The 6,814-nt window shown below is 37.7% G+C and overlaps 1 long non-coding RNA gene across 1 annotated transcript; it reads left to right on the top strand.

Annotated features, from left to right (window-relative positions):
• The first annotated feature begins 4,760 nt into the window (after nt 1-4,760).
• Nucleotides 4,761-5,302, top strand: LOC122491327. The gene is made up of 2 exons (XR_006299334.1): nt 4,761-4,839; nt 4,963-5,302. It is a non-coding gene; the product is annotated as an uncharacterized LOC122491327 (long non-coding RNA).
• The last annotated feature ends 1,512 nt before the right edge of the window (nt 5,303-6,814 follow it).

Below are 6,814 nucleotides of genomic sequence, written 5' to 3'. Positions count from 1 at the left end.
ATGGGGCCATCCAAGTAACTCTCTCTTCAGGTACTCTCTCCGTGTGACTAGCTTAGGCTTCTTTAAAGCATGGCCTTCCCAGTTCTCAGACTTTTCATATGATGGTGCATGACTCCAAGAGCAAGTATCCCAAGAAACCCACTAAAAGGTGCAAAGTCTTTAGTGACTTATCCTCAGACGCCCCAGAACATCACTTTTGCCATGTTCCATTGGTCAGAGGATCATTAACGTCAGCCCAAAATCAAGGGAAGGAGAATTAGAAACCAATTTTCAACTGGAGAAGTAGCAAATAATTTGTGTCCTTCCATGTACTTTTTAAGTCCGTTAAGTCATTGGCTTTATACCCCTTTCTAGCTACTGCCCTGGACAGTCAACCTTCTCAAAAGAATGGCCCACTCAGGCTGTGTTCACTGACTGCCTAACTGTCTCTCTAATCTGGCATTAGCTCTCCTTACTCCACTAAACTCCTCTTGCAAAAGCCATTAATGACTTCCACTTTGGCAAATATAATGGACAATTATATATTTCTAAGTGATTTTTGACACCATTGAAAATTGTCCTTAAACACTCTCTCTCCCAGGCTTTTTGACGCCGCACTCCAGTTTTTTCTTCTCTCTGCTTTTTTCTTCTTGGTCTTCTTTACTTCCTCCCATTTTCCCACCCATGTTCCTCTTCCTCATCGCCACCACCATCCTCACACACCCGTATCAGTTGCCACCTCTGTTTGAACTAGTACTCGGTTTCATTCCCTTATCTTTATTTCTACTACTACTAACCTAGTCAAAGTCAAAACTCTCTTGTACCAGATTTCCCTCAGTAGCATCCTGATTGGTCTCCCTGCAAAGCCCTCTTTCCCCTTCTAATCTGTTTTTCAAATTATGCCCTGAAAATGATTTAAAGATTGAAAATCCTTGAATTCTTTTCCAATGAATCTCAAATAAAACTTAAAATCTTACAAAGTCCTGCCTTACCCTATTTCATGCCAGGCTTTCTTTCAGTTCCTCAATGTACCATGTTCCTTCCACCTGAGGACCTTTCTCCATAGTCATCTCTCCAGATGGAAAGTGCCATCCCTCCTTTCTTTCCATTTGTGTCCTACCTAACTCCCACTCACCCAAGTCAAAGTCTCAGCTCAAATGCCATTGTCTCAGAGACAACCTCTCTCACCTCTCTACCTAAATTAGGCCTTCCCATAATTTTTTTTTAATCTATTTATTTTGAGAGAAAGAAACAGCATATGAGTGGGGTAGGGGAAGAGAGAGAAGAAGAAATGAGAGAGAAAATGCCAAGCAGACTTCACACTGTCAGCATAGAGCCCTATGTGGGGCTTGAACTCACCAATCATGAGACCCTGACCCAAGCGGAAGTCAGACACTTAACCAACTGAGCCACACAGGTGCCCCACTCCCATAATTCTTTATATCATTTTTCTTCATAAAAATATATTACTAATTTTAATTGTATGTTTCCTTGTTATTTATTTAATGTCATCTCTAGTAAGTAGGATGTACATGTATTGAGGGTAGGGATATAATTTTTTGCTTCACTGTTGTTAGTATATGGGTGATAATTTTTCCCTCTGGGGTCAAACTACCTGATGCATATTTTAGATCTAGAACTAGCTGTGAATTTGAACAAGTTATTTAACCACATATGCTTTAGTCCTCTTATCACAAACATGTAGGTAATAATAATACCTATCTAATGGGGTTGTGGGAAGGACTTAATGTAATAATGCATGTTAAGAGCTTAGCAAATGGCTGGCAAACAGCAGCTACTCAATAAGAATTTTCTTTTCTTTTCTTTTCTTTTTAATGTTTACTTATTTTGAGAGAGAGAAACAACGCAAGTAGGGGAGGGGCAAAGAGAGAGAGGGAGAAAGAATCCCAAGCAGGTTCTGCAATGTCAGCGCAGAGCCTGACAAAGGGCTCCATCTCACAAACACAAGATCATGACCTGAGCAGAAATCAAGAGTTGGACACTCAACCGACTGAGCCACCTAGGTGCTCTTCAGTAAATATATTCTATTGGTATTTCTATTATTATTACCTCCTGCACAGTGCCTGGAATATAGTTGGTGCTCGATAAATATTTCATATAGGATGAACGAATGATGAAAGTTAAACACTGCTTTAGCAAAAGGTTCTATATACCTATGTGCTGGTTTTTTTATACATTTTATATATTTAATTTTTTTATTGTTTATTTATTTATTTTGAGAGAGAGAGAGAGAGCACACAAGCAGGGGAGGGGCAGAGAGAGAGAGAGAGAGAGAGAGAGAGAGAGAGAGAGAGAGAGAATCCCAAGCAGGCTCCATGACGTCAGTGCAGAGCCCAATGTGGGGCTCAATCCTATGAACCATGATATCATGGCCTGAGTCGAAATCAAGAGTTGGACGCTTAACTGACTGAGCCACCCAGGTGCCCCTACATTTTGTATATTTTAAAAGATATATTTTGAAATATAAGATACAGTATATGAAAAAACTAAGGAAAAATTCTTCTTTTTATATCAGGCTAAACATTTCCCTTGTTTCAATGCTTGTTCCATATAAAAATAAAATATGTCTTAATTACCTCTTTACAGATCATACAAAGGTTAATTCCAATTAGTCCAAGTTGAATATTTACACATTTTGAGTTAATGACATTCTGATTAATGAGTTTTTCTGTACTTAAGATTTTTTCTAAACTAGAAGTAAATTATACATGCTGATAAATCATTAAATTTGATTCATAGAAGCATTTCTTAAATGATGTAATTGAATAAAATTTCTCATGAATAAGAACATATTCATGGTATTATATACTATGATAAGAAAAAAATGTGAAATTAAAAGAAAAAAGTTATCTAAGAATGAAAAGGAGAAAGAAGGAAAAGGATTCTATTTCTCCTTGGCCTAATTAATGTTACCAATTTATAACATAATTTGGCTCTGGCTTTACTATTCTAGGAAAAGATTAATAGTAAACTAGAATTGTTCGGACCAATATAATAACAATATTAAATTTCAAAAAATAGAAAGCACTAATCCTTTTATAATACTCCTTAAAATTAACAAATTGAATCTCATTAAACTTACCTTATTTTATATTACGGTCACATGTAATATCATTCAGATCATGATCTGAGCCAAAATCAAGAGTTGGTCACTTAAGCAAATCACTCAGGTGCCCCCCCGCCCCACAACTATGGGTTTTAATAGCACTCATGAGAACACAAAGTATGGTGATGAGGAGGCAGTAATGTGTGTATGTGTTGCTAAGAAAATCTTAGAAAAAAAACCCACTAATTTTATTATGAGAAAGACAGATACCATATGTTTTCACTCATATGTGGATCCTGAGAAACTTAACAGAAGACCAGGGAAGAGTAGAAGGGGGGAAAAGAAAAGTTACAGAGACAGAGGGAGGCAAACCATAAGAGACTCTTAAATACTGAGAACAAACTGAAGGTTGATGGGGGGGGGTGGTGAGAGGGGAAAGTGGGTGATGGGCATTGAGGAGGGCCCCTGTTGGGATGAGCACTGAGTGTTGTATGGAAACCACTTTGACAATAAATCATAAGGAAGTGTTTTCTTAACAAAGCAATATTTTCTAGCTCACAATTTCTTTTAACCCACAAAATATTATGGCAATCCAGGATTTCATTCTTATGCTTCTCCTTGAAAGTAGCTAAGAACAGTAAATTATTTTATCTCACTATAGTTCTTTGGCCATTATGTATACAATTTATTAGCATCCATGAGAATAGTTGCATAAAATGTTGGTGACTTCACTGTCTTCAAATTTGCCAAAAATGTGTCCATATTCACTTTGTTAAATGTCATCCTATATGAATTTTACATTAGTTCTTTGAAAATTATTAATTCCTGTATTAACAACTCTCATTTAATCAGGGCATTCTGGTATTAGAGTTTATTTTGCTTTTCTGCTGCAATTTGTTTTTTACTTAAATCAATGTAAAATTTTTAAAAAATTTTTTAATGTTTATTTAAGAGAGATGGACAGAGCGTGTGTGGGCGAGGCACAGAGAGAGAGGGAGACACAGAATCTGAAGCAGGCTCTAGGCTCTGAGCTGTCAGCCCAGATACTGATGTGGGGCTCAAATTCACAAACTATGAGATCATGAACTGAGCCAAAGTCGGATGCTGAACCGACAGAACCACCCAGGTTTTTTTTTTTTTTGTTTTTTTTGTTTTTTTTTTTTTTTTAAACTGTACCTTTCTTCTTTTTATTAATGGCTTACGACATTTCCCAGCTCTTTTTTCTTTTTTTTTTTTTTAATTTTTTTTTTTTTCAACGGTTTTTATTTATTTTTGGGACAGAGAGAGACAAAGCATGAACGGGGGAGGGGCAGAGAGAGAGGGAGACACAGAATCGGAAACAGGCTCCAGGCTCTGAGCCATCAGCCCAGAGCCTGACGCGGGGCTCGAACTCCCGGACCGCGAGATCGTGACCTGGCTGAAGTCGGAAGCTTAACCGACTGCGCCACCCAGGCGCCCCCAGAACCACCCAGGTTTAAATCAATTTAAAACAAAACAAGGGTGCCTGGCTTGCTCAGTTGGAAGAACATGCAACACTTGATCTTGGGGTCATGAGTTCAAGCCCCACATTGGGTGTAGAGATTACTTAAATAAAAAAATAAAACAAAATGAGACAAGAGAGAATATACAGACCCAATAGGAAGAACAATCCCATCATTCTGTCTGCTGTTCTTACTGGACAGCAGTGTTACCCACACCCTCACTATTCCATTGCTGACATCACTCAGGTATGAAAGGCAATTTCTAAAATCCACCTGCCTGCATAAAGAAGTCTCCCTCAACCACCAGAGCCTGTGAGTATCATCTCTGTGATTATGTTATGCTCTGTGGCATGGTGGACTTCAAGATGGGGGAGATTTTCCAGGTGGGCTTGGTTCTGATCACATGAGCCTTTAAAAGCAGAGACCTTTCTCCAGCTGAGGGCAGAAGAGGGAGTCAGAGCAACCTGAAGCATGAGAAGGACTCACTGCTAGGAGCATGGAAGGAGCCACTTACGGTGGAACGCAGATGGGAAGACCAGCCGCCTACTGATGCCAGCAAGGAAACGGGGACCTCTCTACTACAACTGCAAAGAACTGAATTTTGCCAATAACAGGAATTATGAGGATTCTTTTTCTCATCTTGGCATCCAGGTAACAAAGCCAGCCAATACCCTGCATGCCGCCTTGTGAGACCCTGAGCAGAGAACCCGGCCATGTCATCCCAGACTTCTAATTTATGGAACTAACAAGTAATAAATGGGATTTTTAAAGCTGCTAAGTCTGTGACAGTTTGTTATACAGCAATAAAAACAAACACAATGGGATGATCCTAGTATCCTCTGAGCGACTCGCTGAACTTACATTATGGTGTAGATTTCACACAAAGTACTTAAATTTGTCCTAAGTTGATAACCAAGCCACTGAGCCACCATGCGTATTAATACAACTATAGATTGCAATATTCTCTTAAGCTTCCTTTTCAGTAACAATAAAAACTTTACCATTATTTGAAAAAAAATTGAACAAATCCCCAACATTATATCCCCAAACTAAACAACTTACTAACAATACGTCTAAAGGTTACCAAAACATTGACTGAAGCTACTTTCTCAATTCATTTCCACCCCAGATAGATACATCTTTGGCATCATTTTTTATAGCTTGATAATTCTTCTTGTCAGCAGCAGTATACATTCTTGTTCTAAAATGCACCCCTATCATCCAAAATATTACTCATGATCACCCACATATGCCTGCAACACATCTGTTTTTAGCTTTTCTATCCCTACTCCTGGATCTCACTCTAGTTTTCCAATGCATTGATTTCTTAAAATTTCATCAACCACAAATTAGCTTCTCTGTCACCCCCACCTCCCGTTTCCAAATGATTATCCACACCTGAAGACTTTACAACTTCACAGTATTCCTCCGCTTGCCTGGCATTTTTTAAAGACTATGTTCAATAATCCCAACATCTTAAAACAATTTTTAAAATGGATATGAATGTGAATGACCTATTAGCAGGAGAGTTGAAAGAAATTAACAGTTGATTTAATAAAGAAGATGAATAGCGGAGAAATTTTTTAAAAAACACCAAAATGTCAAGATTAGATGACTTGAGGAATATCAAGCCAGTAACAATAACAAAAAGAGAAATAAGGAGAAGGAAATCAGGATAGAAACGATGAGCTGATGTTAGACATATTGGGATATTCAAATACTAAAAAGAGAGATTCGTACCACAACATTCAAAATATAATCTTATTTTACAGCTTTATAGGAAATCCTAATCTCCTCTCCTGAATTTTGGACTCTTCAACCCTTCATTATTAAATAAATCTGTATTTTTTTCTTTACACCTTGGAATTTATTTTCATTTGTACATAATAAAGCATTCTTAAATTATTTTTAATGTGAGTGTAAGTCCCTACTCTCATTTCTAAAAATCTATTATTTTTCTCTTTGTAATTCCGGGAGTAACAATCTTCTTCAGAAGATATTCTTCCAAACTTTATAGCTAGTTTGCTATTATAACCAAGCAAGGAAATTTCACTTCCAAAGGTAACCACAAACCCAGCTACTTTCCTCTGTAAACTATTGTTCCAACATACTTCAGCCTGAAATTTTCCAGCTGTGCCCAAGGGCTTCTTGCAACCACATGGAAACTATTTCTTGGGGCTTATTTTTAATTATAGCCTTTACTCTCCTTTGGTTCTTCAGATATTTCTGCTCCCAAGGTTACATGATGCTCCAGAGACATAACATTTGTGACACCACCACTGTATGA

The sequence above is a fragment of the Prionailurus bengalensis genome, chromosome C2, assembly GCF_016509475.1.
Source record: "Prionailurus bengalensis isolate Pbe53 chromosome C2, Fcat_Pben_1.1_paternal_pri, whole genome shotgun sequence".
In the NCBI taxonomy this organism is placed as follows: Eukaryota; Metazoa; Chordata; class Mammalia; order Carnivora; family Felidae; genus Prionailurus; species Prionailurus bengalensis.
This window is presented reverse-complemented; position numbering and strand designations above follow the sequence as displayed.